Source organism: Hevea brasiliensis, chromosome 5 (assembly GCF_030052815.1).
Source record: "Hevea brasiliensis isolate MT/VB/25A 57/8 chromosome 5, ASM3005281v1, whole genome shotgun sequence".
Lineage (NCBI taxonomy): Eukaryota > Viridiplantae > Streptophyta > Magnoliopsida > Malpighiales > Euphorbiaceae > Hevea > Hevea brasiliensis.
In genome coordinates, this window is record NC_079497.1 from 10,243,629 (window position 1) to 10,266,803 (window position 23,175).

Genomic DNA, 23,175 nt, shown 5'->3' on the forward strand with positions numbered 1-23,175 from the left:
GTGGCTAAACTTAGGGTTTATAAGAGCTTGAGGTGAGCTCTCATGGTGGAAAATGGAAGAGATGAGAGAGGGAAGAGAGATAGTATGGTAGCAAGAAGAAGATGAGAGGAAAAAAAATTGTTTTTCTTTTTGATTTTAACTTTATTTAAGTCATAATTATCTCTAATTTTCATAATTTACAAATTTAAATTAATTAGGTCATGCATGTGTCATCCATGATAATGTCATAATTTATTTATTTCCATTTCTTTTCTTTTCTTTTTCATTCACCTTTCTTCTTTTATTCTATAATTCAAAATATTAATTTCCTATATTTTATTGGACATTTAGGCCATCAGTCACTTCTAAGGGTGAATTGACCAATTTGCCCCTCGCCGGTCTGATCTGATTTACTAATAACATTGTACTTCTTCCTGAACCTTGACCTAATTATTTGACCTACTTCTCACCTCTTTTCTTCTTATTTTCACTAGCTTCTCAATAATTCTTAGGACAGCAGTATCACAATGTCCCGTACGAAATTAGGATTACAACTGACCTTGCAGTCACTTCCCGGTACGGTTACCCATCGTTATGACCCCCGGCTCATTTAACCCTTTTAACCTTTATGTAATAGTTATTTATTTTTATCTATGACTTTCCTGGATGTCACAGATATAGTTCTAGATATCTTGACTGTTCAAACAGACATCAGGTGCCGGAACAATTGACTGTACGGGACTGATGAATATAGGGGTGTTACAATACTCATTAGCTAGCTAGCCCTTCCCTCATTAATAACGGTTAGTGAGATTGATTTGCTTTATCATGGTGTACAATACGACATTGATCGTAAAATTTTGTGTCATAGTCTAAACTGTGTGTTCTTGGCAACATCTATGTTTTGTGAATTGTGAATTGAAATTTCTTAAATGAAATGTCATTTTAAATAAATGATTATTATTAATTTGGAATTATGGAATGTTTCTTTAGTTATGGAAATCATGATTTGTTATGTTTGATACATTATGCTTTATAATGAGTTTTAAATTTTTTTGTTGTGTACCACTGAGTAAATTACTCAGCGATAGTTTCTTTATGTTGTCGCAGATAAGGAGAAGGGCAAAGCAGCAGAGTGAGCTGCTTGTAGTATTTTGTATCAGTTTCGAGTATATTATTTATACTCTTGTAAATTCATTTTTTATGTAATTTAGTTCACATGTATCTAAAAGACTAATGAGCAGTTGTACAAATGAAGATGCACTAATATTTTGTTATCTTTTGAGTTATAAATTTGTAAATAAATATCCATTTTGATCTATATATAAGATAATCACAATTGTTTAGTGTTGATTGAATGAAATGAGTTTGATTGAATTTCAATTGACTATGCTATATTTTTATAAATTGATTTTCAATAGGTCTAGAAGAACTATTTTATTGTATTTTTAGCTGTCACCACTCAGATTTTTCGTAAAATTTTAAAAATGCTAAATTATTTCTAAATAAATTTTATAGCATATATCCAACCCAAAGGCACTTAAATATATATTTTATTATCACTTTAAACTCTAATATGAATTAGTTTTTTTTTAAAAAAATTCATTGTAGTATATTTAATGGTTTATTGGTGGGCGAAGTTCAGTAATTCATCAGGTATACTACGGGATCATGTTATGCCTTACAGAGGGGTAAAGTGTGACAATATTTGGGACCAAGGATAATGCTGGAGGATCTCCTCTCAGTGTAGGGATGACAGAGATAATGCCCTTATTTGGAGTCATTAAATCTGTGGCCATTAAAGAGAAAAAGAAAAAAACAAAAACAAAAATTGCAAGACCGATTAGGTTCAAGAAATTAAAGACTACTAGTAGTAAAAAAAAAAAAAGAAAATGTCAGAGAAAAAAAGAGATGATCTCAGGTGTAAATATTTCTGCTGGTAATCTAGATTCCTCATAGACGACGCCACTGATGCTATCAATGATCTTTGTGGTCTTGATCCTAATGACACGTAGACCTATAATAAGAGAAAAAGAAGAGGTGAATAGTCTTCTGACAAGTCACTCCGATGCTCAAATTAGAGATTTAGTACCTCAGAGAGAAATTAGAGAATTTTTCAATGAAAGAGAGTTATAGAGTTAGTAAACTTACCTGTTTCTTGTGCTTTGATTGATATTTATAGGCTTTTTTAGGAAATAGTCATTGCTTTGTTTTACGGCGGTGATATTTACTAAATCTCCAAGGCGATTTCCATAAAATTCGCTTTTAACTGGATTACATGCATAATTATTGCTCGATCCGTGAAATCAGGTCTCTGACAATAATTATTGTTCGGTATGGCTTCTATTCACTTTTTTTTGGTGAACAAAGCTTTTATTCAGTCTTAACCTCTGCTCAGTTCGTTAGATCTTTTTGATTCACACTTTTGTTCAACTTTCTTTTCTACCACGTTGGAAGTATTTTTGCCTTTGACTATCCATGCTAGACATAACTTTAACTATTTGACTTGATTTCTTGGGCGGGTAGTATAAAATAGGGGTGAGCATTTGGTTCAAATCGAATCAAACTGAATCAAATTGAATTAAATCATAAAAACTAAATTATATATGTTAGAAACCGAACCAAACTGAAATGGATGAAAAATCAAATCAAACCGAACTGCTCTATTTCGGTTCAGTTCGATTCAAACAGATCGATTTTGATTTTTAATTATTTTTTACTTTAGACTTGATTTTCAAGTTATTTGATCTGATTTTGACCTTGGTTTGAACTTAATAGCTATTAAATAATAAGATTAAATAATTTATATATATATATATATCTATATATATATATATATATATATAATTATATATAATTAATAAATTTCCTATGAAAATAAATCAACTAAAAAATCAATAAAACTATTCAATTTGGTTTGGTTTAACCGATTTTTTTGTCTTTAAAATCGAACCGAACCGAATTGAAATAACTAAAATTTTTATAATATAAAATCAAATCGAACCGAATTATCTTAAAAATTGAACTGAATTACCGAATTAAAATGATTTGGTTCAATTTATTCGGTTTGAACCAAATAATGCTCACCCCTAGCATCAAATAATATAATAAAGAATAAAACTCCTTTTTTTTTCTTCTTTTTCTCCTTCTTTTTTTTTATTTTTAAAGCCAATCAAACTGGCGTTCTGTATGCATGTTAAAGTTTGCAAAAGTTAGCTAGTTGATATTGTAAGGCTTTAAAAATAGTTTTATATCTCTTTATTATACTCTGCATGTAAAAGCCAATTATGTTTAATGTATAAATAAGTATAGACTCATTTTATTTTTAGTTGAAATATTTGACTAATAAAGAGGAAGGTCATGATTTAAACTCTGAACATTTTGATTTAAGAAGTTCTGCTATCATGTTAAGAAACCACTAAATTTAAAATTTTAAATTTATAAATAAGGGCTCAAAAAATAATTCTATACCTTTCAATTAATTTTTAAGAAGCAAATATCAAGCCTCCGAAATTGTATCTCATGGAAGTTATCAAATTCACTTAATATTTAATCTTATTCAACAAAATTGATATTACTTCGAATTTAAAAGATACCCATTTAAATTTGTTATATAATAATTAAGTGATAATCTAATTTTGGTACCTAGCCTTCAAATAATATATGCATGTAATTTTGATAAAAGACTAATATAAAATTAGTGAAACAACATGTTAGTTAGAGAATATTAAAAATTAATTTAAATTTAAATTTAATATATTTTTAATCATAAAAATAAAAAAAAATCACAAATTAATTTCTTTTAAATGATTTTTTAAAAATATTTTTTCACAAAAAATCTTTTTTTTATCGCTAACCTTAATTTATTGTTATGTAACATGTCGTTCACTAGATGGGCATACCCACTTACTTAACTTTGTACGTGTTTATAAAAAAATATTAAAATTTAATTTTTTATAAAATTTATTAAATTTTAATTTAATTTTATAAAAATTATTATAATAAAAGATTAAAGATTTTTCAATTAATTTATTAACCTATTAATTATTTTACAAATAAAATTATTTAATTATCAATTGATAGTTAAAAAAAGAAAAATATATATTATTTTTTTAAATAATAAAATAAATTAATTTTATTTATAAATTATTTAATAAATTAATTTAAAAATTTTTAATATTTATTATAAATTATTTTTATAAAATTAAGCGATATAAAAAGAAAAACAAACATATATCGGTACTTATTACGAACAGTACAGTACGAAGAAATAAATAAGACAAATTAGAACAAAAATGATAAAATAACTCCGTGGAATCATTTTTTTTTTTTTAACACATTGCTTGAGAGCTCGATATTTTAATAAAATCGTGACAGTTAGGGCTGAGCACAATACGGTTCAAACTGAAAAATCGAACCGAATCGATTCAATTCGATTTAATCGGTTCGATTTTAAAAGTTAATCAGTTCGGTTAGGTTTTAATTTATAAAAATTTCGGTTATTTCGGTTCGGTTCGGTTTTGAAGAGAAAAAACCGAACCGAACCGAATAGTGATTTATATAGTCAAATCGAACTAAATCGAACCGAATCGATTTTTGAATTAATTTATTTTTATGGAAAATTTATGAATTATATTTAATTTTATATATATTAATTATTTAATTTCATTGATTAATGGTTATTAGGTTCAAACCAAAGTTAAAATTAGACCAAATAACTTGAAAATCAAGTCTAAATTAAAAAATCAATCAAAAATCAAACTGATCGGTTTAAACAGAATCGAACCGAATTAAAGCAGTTCGATTTTTCACTAATTTTGATTCGATTCGATTTCTAAAATTAACAGTTCGATTTTGATAATTTAATTCGATTCGATTCGTTCGGTTCGATTCGATTTGAACCGATTGCTCACCCCTAGTGACAGTCTTGCTTGCTTGAGCAGTAGGAAATTCGATAGCTTCAGATTTCAGACCATCAAAGAGAAAAGTAAAAGATGGTCCTTTGCAAAAGACGAATTTTCTTTTGTTTTGTTCATTTTCCGTACCAAATGAATAATTGAGGTTGAAAAGGAAAATATTATTTTCTAATCTCAAAGGATAAGAAATATTTTATTCATAGGTATAAATTTAAAAAATATATAAACAATAATATTATCATTTCTAATAATATTTATAAAAAAAACAACCATATAAATTCTGTCAATAAGAGTTTTTAATTAACCGGCAACGTATTCCAATCTCTTATTAGTTCATTTTTAATAATTGATTTTTTTTTTAAATATTTTCAATCACAATTACTTGACTTTAGTTTCTTTAACAATTAGTTATTTTATTTGCACATTGCATGAATTATATATTATTTTATTTTAATAATATAAAGTTATATATACTTTTATATTTTATATTTTAATTATAAAATATTTTAATAATAAAATTTTTAATTAATTATAATTTTATTTTAAGTATGGATAAATAAATAAGTTAATTAATATATTAATTTTTTTAAATTACGAATAAAAGCTAGCAATAATCTTTATGCTTTTTAGATATTAAATAATTTTAAATTTTAAGTGCCTGTTTGATATTACGTTTAAAAAATTAAAACTATTTTTTTGAATAAAAACATAATTTAGATGCTATTAAAAAAAATAATTTAAAAAAAATTGTCTTATTATTTTTAATATTCTTATAATTAAAATTTATCAAATTTAATTTTTAATTATTTTTTAATACTTTATAACTATTATATTTAAAAAGTGATTTTCTCACCAGCAATTTCAATTGTAATACCAAACAGACTTTAAACCTTTTATAGAAATATCTATTTTTTAAAGCATAATATATACTTAAACACACAAATAAATGATATTTGATAAACAGTTTATCAATTATCAACTTCAAGATTTTGAAAAAAATATATAAATAATTAGAAATATAATTATATAAAAGACAATCAAATTATCGAAATTAGTGAGTGAAAAGAGAGATGTTTTAATAAGCATTATATTTAATATCCAAAAAAAGTAAGGAATGAATTTATTAAATTTTAAAATTTGAAATCTAATAAATAATAAATTATTTATGTTTTCTAATTAGTTCATATATACATATTATCGGATGAAAAAAGGTAGAACTAATATTTAATATCTTTCCTTAATCTAAATTTTAAACATTAAAAATATAAACTGACTTAAATAAAATTTAAATAATCATTATTTCTATTTTCTTATTTACATATCAAATAATAAATATCCTTTATCAGGTGGCATATCAATTAATTAATATCCTCTGTCAAGTAGCATTTTTGACTAGTTGGCTTATACAAATCTCTCTCTCTCTCTCTCTCTCTCTTTGCTTATAAATATTACCTATTCTCTCTTTGTTTCTTAGTTTCTATGCCTTCCTTTCTTTTACCTTAATCATATCCACCCTCTAGATTTAGAAGAGTAAAAAATAGGACTATAGAAGAAACAAAATGAGACCTATTAGAATCCTTAACTCTACCGCAATAGCAAATGACTTACACCTCCTACCATCGTGCAATAGCGCTCGCCATAGCACTCTTCAGTGCAATACCTTTATAGAGGTTTGGCAGCTATGTTGAGCTTGATTGCGTTTGCCTTATTGATTTAAATTGCTCTTATTGGAAACTTGTTTGTTATTTAGATAATGCTATTGACCAGAGAGACTTTGAAAGTGGTTACGAGAAAGAGAGTGATACAAGTAAGTTAGAGAAGATTTTTTTAGGAGAAGATTTTAATGATAATAGCTAGTAAGTCAGGGAAGATCAATGAGGAAATGATTTTAGTGATAATTAATGGCTAGTGATCAAGATTTTTGAGAAGATCATGACTTTTATCTATGTGTGTATCTTATGTCATTCTATCCAAAAAATGTATGTGCATTGTATTTTATATCCCATGATTTAATTTCGTTTCTCTATCCTCTATTTTGAATCTGTTGTGTGATGGGATTGGCATATCAAAAGGGATGGAGGGCGCTGCCATATTTAGGACCAAGGATAATGTTGGAGGATCTCCTCTCAGTGTAGGGGTGATAGAAATGATGCCCTTGTTTAAAGTCCTTAAATCTGCAGTCATTAAAGAGAAAAAGAAAAAAAAAACACAATAATTGCAGGACCGATTAGGTTCAAGAAATTAAAGACTACTGGTAATAAAAAAGAGAGAATGCCAGAGAGACAAAGAGGTGATCTCAAATGTAAGTAGTTCTACTGGCAATCTGGGTTTCCTAAAGATAGCGCTACTGATACTAATGGTGGTCTTTGTAGTCTTGATCCTAATGACACGTTGACCTGCAAGAAGAAAGAAAAATGAGGTGGATGGCCTTCTGGCAGGCCAGTCAGATGCTTAAGCCAAAGATTTTACTTCCTCAAATAAAAATTAGAGAATTTTTCAATGAAAGAGAATTGTAGAGTTAATAAGTGTACTTGTTTGTTGTGCTTTAATTGGTATTTATAGGCTTTTTTTGGAAAATAGTCATTGTTTTATTTATGACAATGATATTGGCTAAATCTCCAAGGTGATTTCTGTAAAATCCGTTTTTAACGGGATTACATGTGTGATTATTACTCAGTCCATGAAATTTGGTCTAGGACAATTACTACAATTATTGTTTGGTATGGTTTCTATTTGCCTTTTGGGGCAAACGAAGCTTTTGTTCAGTCTTAACATCTTAACATCTGCTCGGTTCATTAGATCTATTTGATCCACACTTCTGGTCAACTTTCTTTTCTACCACGTTGAAAGTATTTCTGCCTTTTTAACTTTCTATGCTGGACATAACTTTAACTATTTGACTTGATTTCTTGGACTGACTTGATTTCTTGGGCGGGTAGTATGAAATAATATAATAAAAAATAAAATTCCTTTTTATTTTTTTTTCTTCTTTTTCTTTTTTTTTCTTTTTCTTTCTTTTCTCTTTTCTTCTCTTTTTTATTTAATTTCTTCTCATTTTCGTTGCACATTAACGAAGAAAAGCATCACTTTTGAAAGGAGCAGTTTAACAAAATGGCACTCCATCTCCCGGATTCCACATTCCATTTTCCCCTTTCCCTACCAAACACTTGTGCCAATTCTCTCTTTCCTGCGCAAATTTCTTCCTCAGTTCCTCTCCTCCCGCTTCCACTCTCCCTATAAAATCTCTCTTCCTACTTCTTTTTGAACTCCATCCCACTTCCAAATCCTCCGACTACATATTCCTCATCAATTCCTCTCTCTTTCCTAGAAAATGGATCGTTTCTCAAATGGGCGAGAACAGCTGAAAGAGGAAGAGGATTCACTTGCATTGGATATTGCAGAAGAAAATGCAAATATGGAAATCCATCCACCCATCGTATCATCTTACAACGATCATATTCGGCCACTTCTTGATGCAGTTGACAAACTTAGGCTCCTCAATGTCACGAAAGAAGGTATACAGCTCCCTACCATCGTTGTTGTAGGGGATCAGTCTTCCGGAAAATCCAGCGTTCTTGAATCACTAGCTGGTATCAACCTTCCCCGTGGCCTGGGCATTTGCACTAGGGTGCCCCTTGTAATGAGGCTGAAACACCACCCAACTCCCATACCAGAGCTTTTCTTGGAATTCAATGGCAAAACAGTACACACTGATGAAGCCTACGTTGCAGATGCCATTAATCTTGCCACTAATGAGATTGCAGGAGATGGCAAGGGCATATCAAACACTCCATTAACTTTAGTAGTGAAAAAGAGCGGTGTTCCTGATCTTACAATGATCGATCTCCCAGGAATCACTAGAGTTCCTGTTCATGGTCAGCCTGAGAATATTTATGAGCAGATTGCAGGCATTATCATGGAGTACATAAGGCCTGAAGAGAGTATCATCCTTAATGTCTTGTCTGCAACTGTTGATTTTTCCACTTGTGAATCCATTAGGATGTCACAGCAAGTGGACAAGAATGGCAAGAGAACTCTTGCTGTGGTTACCAAGTCTGATAAGGCACCAGAAGGCCTGCTTGAGAAGGTTACTGCAGATGATGTGAATATAGGCCTGGGTTATGTTTGCGTGAGGAATCGAATTGGTGACGAGTCTTATGAGGAAGCGCGAAAGGAAGAAGCTAAATTGTTCAATACTCATCCACTTCTCTCTAGGATTGATAAATCTATGGTGGGTATTCCGGTTCTGGCGAAAAAACTGACTCAAATTCAAGCAACAATCATAGCCAGATGCTTGCCAGATATAGTCAGAAAGATTAATGAGAAGCTGAATGCAAGCATTTTGGAGCTAAAAAGGATTCCTAAGACCCTGTCCTCATCAGCTGAGGCCATGACAGCTTTCATGGGCATTTTTGGATCAGCCAAAGAGACTCTCAGGAAAATCCTTATCAGAGGAGAGTATGATGAATACCTTAATGATTATCATATGCATTGCATTGCTAGATTGGTTGAAATGCTCAACCAATACTCATGTGAACTTCATAATTGCCTTGAAAGCGACCCTAGAGGGAACTTCTTGATGGAGGAGATTCATGTTCTTCAGGAATCCAGAGGGATTGAACTGCCAAATTTCCTTCCTCGCAGTGCCTTCCTGACTATTCTGCGGAAAAAAGTTGAGGGAATATCAAGCGTGCCAGTCAATTTCATTGAAAAAGTATGGAGTTACATTGAAAATGTGTTAGTATCTGTTTTGATGCGTCACTCTGAGAATTACCGCCAACTTCAGTTATCTACCAGACGAGCAGGCCATAATCTTATATCAAAAATGAAAGAGCAGTCCATCAGCTGGGTTACGGAAATCGTTCAAATGGAGAAGGTGACAGCTTATACTTGCAATCCTGAATACATGAGCGAATGGAAGAAGCTCATGGACAAAGAGAATACATTCAGGAACATCCTCGAAAATAGGATGTCTAAGGGAGTGATTGAAGGTATTGGAGAGGTGGAGGTTGGGAATCTCCGTGCGTATAATCAGAATGTTCTGCACCTAGCTTTTGACCTGAAGATGAGAATGACTGCATACTGGAAGATTGTATTGAGGAGGCTGGTTGATTCAGTGGCCTTGCATTTTCAGTTCAGTGTTCAAAATCTTGTCAACAAAAAGATGGAAAATGAGATTTTTAGCGAGTTGATTAGTAGTCATGGCGGTGCAATAGAAAGAATGCTTGAGGAATCGCCCTCAGTCGCTGTTAAGCGTGAGAAGCTGAACATGAGTATCAAATTGCTTGGAGAGTCCAAGAAGGTGCTAGGAAATATCATGGATAGAATTGCCACCTATGATAACAAGTGAAAGTATTTATTGCTTTTGCTGCCTATGATATCAAGGGGGCAAGTTTGGGGTTTCAGGTTTAGGCGTTGAACCCATGGCGTCTCCCAAAATTATATGATTGAATAGTGCTGGTACATTGATGCTTTTGGTTTGATATATGTATCTATGTATGTATGAAGACGTTTGCTTCTTATGCTCTTGATTTGGTGATTTCTCCATTTTTAAAAGATCATAATGAAGGCCAATAATGCTTGTCTGCTTTATAAAATCTGCTTGACGTTTCATGGCATCATTGAAAAAAAAAAGGCATTAAATAGTTTCAGTAGTTTAATTAACTTTACCCTTTAATTAGTTTTCCAAATCATTTGTATTTCTCTCGGTGCCTCCTCCATTTTCACTGCCTTTGTCAGGAAGAAGCCATATAGATCAAATTTCACTCCTTCAGAAGGAAAGGCGAGCAATTGGCTTCCCCTCATATTTATGGTTTCTTGCATATTTCTCTGTACAACAACTTTTCCGTTTCTCCACTTCAATCCCAAAAGCCTTCTTGCTCTACTTTTCCTATGTCTTCTATTTTGATTCTCTTCTTAGTCAAATACATAGTTGGCGCCATTATGCTTAATTGTACACCACAGACGTTTGCTTCTATTGTTTAATTTCCATGCTTTCAGCTACATATGGCTTCTCTCTTCTGTTTTGTTAATTAAATATTTGCAATTGTGACATTCTAACTTCTCATGTTGCACTATTGACTCCTTTCCTCCATAATGTTTATCATTCTTAACTCAAGTATGAGATCTTGTCGACAAATTGATGAGATGGGAAGGAGTAACAGCTTGAGGATAGACTCGGGCAATTGCAGCAGAGATATCAAGCATAATGGCATCATTTGCCAATTCTTTTATGTTTCTTAGCATGTCTTCATCTATATTTCAAAAAAGAGATCAATATTTTCCTATTGGAAAAATTATTATAGAACTTGCATTTTAACGAAATTAATTATTTGATTTTTGTATTTTGAAAAATATACTATTTAATCCCTATATTTTGATTGCATTAAACTATTTAGTCTTTCTGTTAAATTTTTAGCTAGTTAATAGATTTTACTGCTAGTTAAATTGCTATTTAGTCCCTCTATTTTGATGAAACTAATTAGTTGGTTCTTATATTTTGAAAAACACATTAGTTGATCTCTCTAATTCGGTTTCGTTAATTTTTTAGTCCCTCTCCTTATTTCTCTCTTGTTTTTCTTCTCATATTTTTTCCACTTTACACCCACAGTTTTCCCCACCCCTCCCCCCCCCCCCCCCCTCTTAATTTTTTATCTTTTGATAAAAATCAGTATAAGTTGTATGTATAAGATTGTTAATCAGTTTTTCTAAGTCTTCAAGTAATCAAGGTGATAATTTAGGAAAATTATTTTTCAATAAAAAAATATATATAAAAATAATACTTAGGGAATTGAATGAAAGTATTTAAATAATTTTAAAAAATGTAAATTTAAATTTAATCTTCACACAGTAAAATTTTCATTTTCATTTAAGAATAATTTTGTAGAGGTATTGTGTTTTCAAAATATATGAACGAACTAATTAGTTTAACTAAAATAGAGAAATTAAATGGTAGTTTAATTGACATTGACTAATAGTAAATTTGATAAAAGGATTAAATAATTTAAAAAAAAGTAAAATATAAAAATTAAATAATATATTTTTTAAAATATGGGATCAAATAATTATAACAAGATTTAATGTCTTTGTAACAAACATTATTAAGAAAATGAAAGATAAAGATAATATTCAATTATATATATATATATAATTTTAATTACATGTGCGTATTTGTAGCCGCAAATTCAACTTCACTATAAATATATTGGTTAAATTCTTGCCATCCATATTTTCGCTTTGCAATAGTTTATTGTCGTGCAATAAACGAAAAAAAAGCCAACTTCCGGTAATATTTTACGTGTTAAATTAATTAAAAAAAAAAACCCCAGATTTCGATTATACCTATTTAACAAATTCAACTAGAGAATTTTGCTCTCCATCACTGCCCATGGTTCTTAGGAGCAGATCTGAATACTCTCGTGTAAGGATTAATAATTAAAATAATGTATTTTAAAAAAAGTGATTTGTAAATTTAATATGAATATAAATTTTTTTAAAAATAATTAAAAAATAGCTTCGAAAGAGATACTTAATAAAGAAATACGAATTGAAAGCGCAGTTTTCAGATGTTAATAGCACGTTAAAAATGTGCGTAGGCCGTAGAAATTTTTGCTAATGAAAAGCCAGTCAAACCGGCGTTCTCAACACATGTTAGACTTTGCAGAAATTAGCCAGTCTCGACAGTATTTTAAAAATAGTTTTATATTTTTTTATTATATGTAAATAAATATAAATTTATTTTATATTATATTAAAATATTTGACTAATAAGAAGGTGTTCAAAATTTAAACTCTCATCTTTTGATTTAAAGAACTGTGATAATATATTAAAGAATCACTCAATTTAAAAATTTAAATTTATAAATAAAAATTTTAAAAATAATTTTATATTTAATTTTTAAGAAGCAAGCCTCCGAAATTGTATATCATGGAAGTTAACAAATTCACTTAATCTTTAATCTTATTCAACAAAATTGATATTACTTGGAATTTAAAAGATACCCATTTAAATTTGTTATATAATAATTAATTGATAATCTAATTTTGGTATTTAGCCTTAAAATAATATATGGACGTAATTTTGATAAAAGGCTAATATAAAATTAGTGAAAGAGTATGTTAGTTAGAGAATGTTAAAAATTAATTTAAATTTAAATTTAATATATTTTTAATCATAAAAATAAAAAAAATCACAAATTAATTTTGTCACGACCCAACCTATGGGCTGGACCGGCACTAGGACCTGGGCCGGCTTAAAGCCCCCGAGGCCCGTAGTAAGCCTAACTGTTCATTAACCCAACTCTAAAGCCCATTTGGGCCCAATTTCAAGAAAATAAACGGACAGAGTCCGGCCATAAAATGGACTTACCAATGGGGAGTTTTCGACTCACCCGACCTGTAAACACAATATATAGTCAATTGGGGAGCTCAGCTCACCCTCCACATACTCATCAACATAAAATAAATGAGAGCTCAGCTCCCTCATCCAATCCATCAAAATAGACTTAAAACATTAAGTTTACAGGTCCAACATGATAATAATATTACAGACCAAATTCAAATAATTACTGCTAACACATGCGGAAATTCTAGGAGTAATTAAAATTTACACAAATATCGATAAACCACCTGCGAAGTATAAAAGCAGGTTAACCCAGAATAAATATCCTCCTGTGGCCTGTAAAAATTTTTGAACAGGAGTGAGCGTTCGACTCAGAGAGTAAAATATCAATTTTAACCATAATCTCTATAACTATCCAAACTAATGCAACTTTGAGAGTGAAATGCAACATCAACATCATATTCACATCATAGCATCAAAAAGGTAATTTGGAGCACTCACACACCCTGTAGCATCAATCATAATATATTGGGAGCTGATCCCCTATACAGCTCTCTTAAATCCAACCTGGTGCCAGCGAAGAACTCAAGCCGGACTTTCACTTAATAAACCAAATCGAGGGTCCCAGCGATGAACTCTAGCCGTGACTACGCGTCGAAGGAACGGGTCAATGAAGAACTCAAGCCGTGACTACCCCGCCCTATCCATAGTCCACACCACATCACACGCACGCCAACGCACGCTTTGCTCCAAATTACCACAACAACACTCATGGCACATTAACGATTATGAATGCAACATAATTCGTGCCTAGAGTTTAACTACATAAATATATGCATATAAGTGATGCATGGGCATGCTGAACATATAATAATATCGAAATTACAATTAAAATTAATATTCTACTCACAAACTTGACGACAAATTACTGTGGCGGCTGGGCAGAGGAAGAAGGCTGTCCCGGCTCACCTGACAATTACATTACATCTATTTAATAAATTTGACTCAATACAACAAAGAAACAGATCAAGTACGTCCTAAGTCGTGCCAAAAATCCGGCAGAGTCTCCCCTATACCTAGGACCTACCCAACCTGCAAAAGGGCTAAAAACGCACTTCTATATTCACAATCCATATATCAACAGTTCAATCATATCACACAGCCCCTCCTGGGCCCATCAAATCAATCATCCATCACAATACGCAAAATTTCAATTTTGTCCTTATTATAGATCATTTTTGCAAAAATTGCTCAAACAAGCTCTAAAAATTATAAAACTTTGCCCCGCGGTCCTTAGCAATATTACTAAGCTATTGCAAAAAGAATCGTAATTTTCTAAGCTACCACGAATATTTTATGGATTTTTTTATCCTATTTAAGCACTAGAAAATTACGAAAAAGCAAGGTTCGGGTTTACCTTTGCCGATTCCGACTTCGGGAACGCGCTCGGGACGTCTGACAATGGGGGGCTAGCCAAAACCTCGGCCCAATTCGGAGACTTTTCGATGCAGTGCATGCGGCGAAATTTGCAGACTCGATCAACTGTCGAGTTTCCGCGAATCGAGAATACCTACACGAAGCCCATAACACGGGGGTTAGTATATAAATTTTTCAGAATTTTCTAAGCTCATTTAATGCTCGAAAATACACTGCGAAGTTCCGTGGGACCCACCGAAAAAAGGTGTCGAAAAAATTCAAAATTTATGTCGTTGCGAAGCTCTCGACGAATGGAGCGTGCTGGTGGCCTCGGTTTTCTCGTGGGATTCACGATTTTCGAGAAATCTAGCCCGAAAGTCGAAATGGGCTAAAATCTTCCCAAGCTAAAATCGGACAATCCGCTCGATGGATTTCGGCGTTCTTGGTGTCTATGGAAAGCTCTCGCCGAGTAGATGATTTTGGACACAAGACCCGGTCCAATTGGTGGCCGGATCGGCCGGATTTGGCCGTGGAAGTCGAAGCGGCGCGCAGTGGGGAATCGCGCGTTTTGCCCGGCTCAGGCTACGGCCGGGAGCGCCGAGGCGGACGCAGGAGGAGGCGGGGAGGCGGGGAGGGGAGGAGAGAGAATAGAGAGAGAGAAGGAGAGGGACGCGGGGAAAGAAAAAGGAAGAAGGAAAAGGGCCGGTCCGATTCGACCGGTCCGATCCGGTCCGGTTCGATTCGGCCGGTTCGATTCGAAATACAAAATTTTGAATTTTTACTCTGCCTCGGGACCGAAAACGAGGTCCAAAAATTTCGAAAAAAATTCCGTAAAACTCAGAAAAATACGTAGACTCCAAATATATTTTTAGTTTTGCCACGTGGTCTTTAAATTAATTTTTAAAAATCATCAAAGTTTATATTTTCGGAAAATCGAACCCGATTTTTAAAATCCGAAAAAATCTCAAAAAAATTCCTAAAATTTAAATAAAATTAAAATACCAAAATGCTCATAAAAATTAAAATTTCGGGGTGTTACAAATTTTTTAAAAATGATTTTTTAATAATATTTTTTCACAAAAAAAAAAAATCCTTTTTAATCGCTAACCTTAATTTATTGTTGGGAAACATGTTGTTCACTATATGGGCATACCCACTTAACTTTATACGTGTTTCGCATAAAAAATTATTAAAATTTAAATTTTTTATAAAATTTATTAAATTTTAATTTAATTTTATAAAAATTATTATAATTAAAAATTAAAAATTTTTCAATTAATTTACTAACTTATCAATTATTTTATAAATAAAATTATTTAACTAGCAATTGTTAATTAAAAAAATATATTTTATTTTTTAAAATAATAAAATAAATTAATTTTATTTATAAATTATTTAATAAATTAATAAATTAATTTAAAAAATTTTAATATTTTTGTAACACCCCAAATTTTAAAATTTATTATTTTTTGAGCAATATTAATATTTTATTTTATTTAAATTTTAGGGAATTATTTGAAATTTCTCATATTTTTGAAATCGGGTTTAATTTTCCAAAAATATAAAACTTTGATGATTTTTAAAAATTAATTTAAAGACCACATGGCAAAACTAAAAATATATTTGGAGTCTATGAATTTTTTTGAGTTTTTTAGAATTTTTTCAGAATTTTTGGACCTCGTTTTTTGTCCCAAGGTAGAGTAAAAATTCAATTTCTGGTATCCTAAATCGAACTAGCCGAATCGAACTGGACCGGATCGGACCGACAAATCGGGCCAGCTCCTTCTTCTTCTTCTTTTTCCTTCCCGCGCGCGTTTTCCTCTCTTCCTCTCTCTCCCGTTTTCTCTCTCCTCCCTCACCCCCAGGCCGCGCCACCGCCACTCAGCCTTCCCCACCTCGTCGGCGCACCGCCCCATCGCCAACCCACGGCCGGCCGATGTCCCAGGCTGTCGGAAAAACGCGCCCGAACTCCTCCCCTGAGCGAGCGCAACGCCTCACCTTCCCGGCCGAAATCCGGCCGATCCGGCCACCGCTTGGGCCGGGTCTTATGTCAAACACTATCTACACCTCGAGAGCTTTCTATAGACACCAAGAACACCAAATTCCATTGAGCGGTTTGTCCAATTTTTATTCGGGAAGTTTTAGCCTATTTTGATTTTTGGGCTAGATTTCTCGCAAACCGTGAACCCCACGAGAAAACCGAGAGTACCAAAGCGCTCCACTCGTCGAGAGCTTCGTGGCAATATAAATTTCAAAATTTTTCGACACTGTTTTCGGTGGGTCCCACAAAACTTCGTAGTATTTTTTCGAGCATTAAATGAGTTTAGAAAATTTCGTAAAAATTATATACTAACCCCCGTGTTGTGGGCTTCGTGTATGTACCTTCGATTCGCGGAAATTCGACAGTTGTCCAGGTCTGTGAATTTCCGACCAGAAAGATAGACTACCGAAAAAGTCTTGGAATTAGATTGAGATTTTGGCTACCCCACCGTTGTCAGACGTCCCGAGCGCGTTTCCGAGGTCGGAATCTACATAGGTAAACCCGAACCTTACTTTTTCTTAATTTTTCAGTGTTTGAATGGGATTAAAAAATCCATAAAATATTCGTGGTAGCTCAGAAAATTATGATTCTTTTTGCATTAGCTTAGTAATATTGCTAAGGACCGCAGGGCAAAGTTTTATAATTTTTAGAGCTTATTTGGGTAGTTTTTGCAAAAAGGGTCAATTATAAGGACTAAACTGTAATTTTACATATTGTGATTGATGACTGTTTGGATGGGCCCAAGAGGGCCTGTGTGATGTGATTGAGTTGTGAGTGTATGATTTGTGAATGTAGAAGTGCGTTTTGAGCCCTTTTGCAATTTGGGTAGGTCCTAGGTATAGGGGAAACTTTGCCGGATTTTCGGCACGACTTAGGACATATTTGGTATTTTTTTAGCTTGTATTGAGTCAATTGTATTAAATAATTGTAATAAAATTGTCAGGTGAGCCATAACAACCTTCCTCCTCCGCCCAGCGCCACAGTGACTTCGGTTAAGTCTGTGAGTAAAATATTAATTTTAATTGTAATTTCGATATTATTATATGTTCAAGCATGCCCATGCATCACTTATATGTAAATATCTATATAGTTAAACTCTAGGCAAGTCTTATGTTGCATTCATAACTGTTAAAGTGTCATGGATGTTGTTGTGGTAATTTGGAGCAGTGTGCGTGAGTTGGCGTGCGTTTGGTGTGGTGTTGGCTATGGACAGGACGGGTAGACACGGCTTGAGATCTTCGCTGGGACCCGGTCCTTCGGGGTAGACACGGTTTGAGTTCTTCGCTGGGACCCCGATTTGGTTTATTAAGTAGAAATCCGAGCTTGAGTTCTTCGTTGGCACAATTTGGATTAAGAGAGCTGTATAGGGGATCAGCTCCCATATATGTATTGTTTGACATTATCGGGTGTGTGAGTGCTCCAAATTACCTTTTTACTATTATTATGTGAAAATATTGCCAATATTGCATTTTACTTCACAGGGTGCATTAGCTTTAGATAGCTATAGAGATTATGGTTAAAATTGATATTTTACTCTCTGAGTCGAATGCTCACTCCTGTTCATTATTTTTCAGGCTACAGGAGGATTATTGTTGTGGTTAACCTGCTTTTCTCCTTCGCAAGTTATTTATTAATGTTTGTGTAATTCTGATAACTTCTAGAATTCCGCACATGTTAAAAATATTCATTTGATTTGGGTCTGTAATATAATTACCATATTGAACCTGTAAACTTATTATATGCATGTATGTTGGACTGGATAAGGAGCTGAGCTCCTATTTATTTTTGTGACATTTGAGTATGTGGAGGGTGAGCTGAGCTCCCCAATTGATTATATATTGTGTTTACAGGTTCGATGAGTCAAAAACTTTCCGTTGAAAGGTCCATTTTATGGCTGAACTCTATCCGGTTGAATTCTTGAAATTGAGTCCAAATGGGCCTTAGAGTTGGATCGAGGAATAATTATGCTTACTATGGATCTCGAGAGCTTTAGACTGACTCAGATCCTAATGCTGGTCTAGCTCATAAATTAGATCGTGACAATTTTATTATAAATTATTTTTATAAAATTGTTTATAAAATTAAGCGATATAAAAAAGGAAAACAAACATGCATTGGCACTTACTACAAACAGTACGAAGAAATAAATAAGACAAATTAAAACAAAAGTATAAAGTAAGTGGACAGTGGACGCGCCACCGGATAGTGGGTTAAAAAAGGAATCACTCCGTACTTGGGAATCAATTTTTTTTTTTTTTTTAACACATTGCTTGAGGGCTCGATATTTTAATGAAATCGTGAGAATCCTGCTTTGCTTGAGCAGTAGGAAATTCGATAGCTTCAGATTTCAGACCATCAAAGAGAAAAGGAAAAGATGGTCCTTCGCAAAAGACGAATTTTCTTTTGGTTTGTGCTTTTTCCGTACCATATGACAAGGATTGACATTGAAAAGATTGAGATTATTGGCTCAGACTTAGTTTAGTGATCATGACATAACTTATTTTGAATAATATTTCAAATTTAAGACCTTTTTACGCAATAAAATATTAATTTAAGGTCTTAAAATATAAAATATAATTAAAAAATATATTATTATCTAATCTCAAAAGATGAGAAAAGACCTTTTTCATATGCATAAATTTAAAAAATATATAAACAATAATATTATCATTTCTAATAATATTTATAAAAAAAACAACCATATAAATCTTCTCTATAAATTCTGTCGATAAGAGTTTTTAATTAACCTGCAGCGTATTCCAATCTCTTATTAGTTAATTTTTAATAATTGATTTTTTTTTTAATATTTTCAATCACGGTGACTTGGCTTCAGTTTTTTTAACAATTAGTTATTTTATTTGTACATTTCATGAATTATTTATTTTTTTATTTCAATAATATAAATTTATATATATTTTTATATTTTATATTTTTATAATTATATTATAAATTTTTTTAATAATAAAATTTTAAATTAATTATAATGTTATTTTAAGTATAGATAAATAAATTAGTTGATTAATATATTATTTTTTTTAATTATGAATAAAAGCTAATAATAATCTTTATGCTTCATAGATATTAAATGATTTTAAACTCTAAGTGCCTGTTTGGTATTGCATTTAAATGACTGAAACTATTTTCTTGAATAAAAATACCATTTAGATGCTGTTAAAACAAGCAATTTGAAAAAACCTGTTTTGTTATTTTTAATATTCTTATGACTAAAATTTATTAAATTTAATTTTTTATTATTTTTTAAGACTCTCTAATTATTATATTTAAAAAAATAATTTTCTCAATAGTAATTTTAACAGTAATGCCAAACAAGCGTTAAATCTTTTATAAAAATATCTATTTTTTAAAGGATAATATATTCTTAAACACACAAATAAATGATATTTGATAAACAATTTATCAAATATAAATATCAAGATTTTGAAAAAAAAATATAAATAATTAGAAATATAATTATATAAAAGACAATCAAATTATGGAAATTAGTAAGTGAAAAAGATAGATGTTTTAATAAATATTATATTTAATATCCAAAAAAAGTGAGGAATGAATTTATTTTTTAGTATTAATAAATTTTATTAAATTTTAAATTTGAAATCTAATAAATAATAAATTATTTGTATTTTCTAATTAGTTCATATATACATATTATCGGATAAAAAAAAAGTAGAACTAATATTTAATATCTTTTTTTAATCTAAATTTTAAAAATTAAAAAGATAAATTGACTCAAGTAAATTTTAAATAATCATTATTTCTATGTTCTTATTTGCACATCAAATAATAAATATCCTTTACCACGTGGCACATCAATTAATTAAAATCCTCTATCAAGTAGCATTTTTGGCTATTGGCTTATACAAATCTCTCTCTCTCTCTCTCTCTCTCTCTCTACTTATAAATATTACCTATTCTCTCTTTGTTTCTTAGGTTCTATGCCTTCCTTTCTTTTACCTTAATCATATCCACCCTCTAGATTTAGAAGAGTAAAGAATAGGACTAGAAAAGAAACAAAATGAGACCTATTAGAATCCTTAGCTCTACTGCAATAGCAAATGCCTCGCTTACACCTCCTACCATCATGCAATAACACTCGCCATAGCACTCTTCAGTGCAATACCTTTATGGAGGTTGGCAGCTATGTTGGGCTTGATTGTGTTTGCCTTATTGATTTAAATTGCTCTTATTGGAAACTTGTTGGTCATTTAGATAATGCTATTGATCAGAGAGATCTTGAAAGTGGTTATGAGAAAGAGGGTGATACAAGTAAGTCAGAGAATATTTTTTTAGGTGAAGATTTTAATGATAATAGCTAGTAAGTCAGGGAAGATCATTGAGGAAATGATTCTAGTGATAATGGCTAGTGATCAAGATTTTTTAGGAGAAAATCATGACTTTTATCTATGTGGGTATCTTATGTCATTCTATCCAAATAATGTATGTGCATTGTATTTTATATCCCATGGTTTAATTTGATTTCTCTATCATCTGTTTTGAATCTGTTGTGTGATGGGATTGGCATATCGAAAGGGATGGTGGGTGCTGCCATATTTAGGACCAAGGATAATACTGGAGGATCTTCTCCCAGTGTAGGGGTGATAGAGATGATGCCCTCGTTTAAAGTCCTTAAATCTGCAGTCATTAAAGAGAAAAAGAAAAAAATAAAACACAATAATTGCAGGACCAATTAGGTTCTAGAAATTAAAGATTACTGGTAGTAAAAAAGAGAGAAGTCAGAGAGAAAAAGAGGTGATATCAAATGTAAATAGTTCTGCTGGCAATCTAGGTTTTCTAAAGACAGCGCCACTGAAAGTACCGTTGGTCTTTGTGGTCTTGACCCTAATGACATGTAGACCTGCAATAAGAAAGAAAGATGAGGTGGATGGCTTTCTGGCAGGCCACTCCGATGCTCAAGCCAAAAAACTTAGTTCCTCACAAAGAAATTAGAGAATTTTTCAATGAAAGAGAGTTGTAGAGTTGGTAAGTGTACCTGTATTTTGTGCTTTAGTTGGTATTTATAGGCTTATTTTAGGAAATAGTTATTGCTCTATTTATAGCGGTTATCTTAGCTAAATCTCATTTACGTAAAATCCGTTTTTAACTGAATTACATGCGTGATTATTGCTCGGTTCAAGAAATTTGGTCTCCAACAATGACTACAATTATTGTTTGGTATGGCTTCTGTTTACCTTTTTGGGCGAACGAAGCTTTTGTTCAGTCTTAGCCTCTACTCGGTTCATTAGATCTTTTTGATTCACACTTTTGGTCAACTTTCTTTTCTACCATGTTGAAAGTATTTCTGCCTTTTAACTTTCCATGCTGGATATAACTTTAACTATTTGATTTGATTTCTTAGGTGGGTAGTATTAAATAAAACTCAACTCAACTCAACTAGTCTTTATCTAAAAAATTTGGGATCGGTGTAATATCAAATAATATAATAAAAAATAAAATTCATTTTTATTTTTTTTCTTCTTTTTCTTTTCCTTTCTTTTCTCTTTTCTTCTCTTTTTTATTTAATTTCTTTCGATTTTCGTTGCACATTAACGAAGAAAAGCATCACTTTTGATATGAGCAGTTTAACAAAATGGCACTCCATCTCCCGGATCCCACATTCCATTTTCCCCTTTCCCTACCAAAACACTTGTGCCAATTCTCTCTTTCCTGCGCAAATTTCTTCCTCAGTTCCTCTCCTCCCGCTTCCACTTTCCCTATAAAATCTCTCTTCCTACTTCTTTTTGAACTCCATCCCACTTCCAAATCCTCCGACTGCACATTCCACATCAATTCCTCTCTCTTTCCTAGAAAATGGATCGTTTCTCAAATGGCCAAGAACAGCTGGAAGATGAAGAGGATTCACTTGCATTGGAAATTGCAGAAGAAGATGCAAATATGGAAATCCATCCACCCATCGTATCATCTTACAACGATCATATTCGGCCACTTCTTGATGCAGTTGACAAACTTAGGCTCCTCAATGTCGCGAAAGAAGGTATACAGCTCCCCACCATCGTTGTTGTAGGGGATCAGTCTTCTGGAAAATCCAGCGTTCTTGAATCACTAGCTGGTATCAACCTTCCCCGTGGCCTGGGCATTTGCACCAGGGTGCCCCTTGTAATGAGGCTGAAACATCACCCAACTCCCATACCAGAGCTTTTCTTGGAGTTCAATGGCAAAACAGTACACACTAATGAAGCCTACGTTGCAGATGCCATTAATCTTGCCACTAATGAGATTGCAGGAGATGGCAAGGGCATATCAAACACTCCATTAACTTTAGTAGTGAAAAAGAGCGGTGTTCCTGATCTTACAATGATCGATCTCCCAGGAATCACTAGAGTTCCTGTTCATGGTCAGCCTGAGAATATTTATGAGCAGATTGCAGGCATTATCATGGAGTACATAAGGCCTGAAGAGAGTATCATCCTTAATGTCTTATCTGCAACTGTTGATTTTTCCACTTGT

At 32.0% G+C, this 23,175-nt stretch overlaps 2 long non-coding RNA genes across 2 annotated transcripts in view; one reads left to right on the forward strand and one right to left on the reverse strand.

Moving 5' to 3' along the window:
• Window positions 1-23,175, forward strand: part of LOC131179898 (uncharacterized) — a 117,306-nt gene that overhangs the window by 52,411 nt on the left and 41,720 nt on the right. The gene's annotated exons all lie outside the window — the stretch shown is intronic.
• On the reverse strand, window positions 13,527-14,739 carry LOC131179900 (uncharacterized). The gene is made up of 3 exons (XR_009148832.1): window positions 14,653-14,739; window positions 14,146-14,204; window positions 13,527-13,571 (listed from the first exon to the last, which is right to left on the reverse strand). It is a non-coding gene; the product is annotated as an uncharacterized LOC131179900 (long non-coding RNA).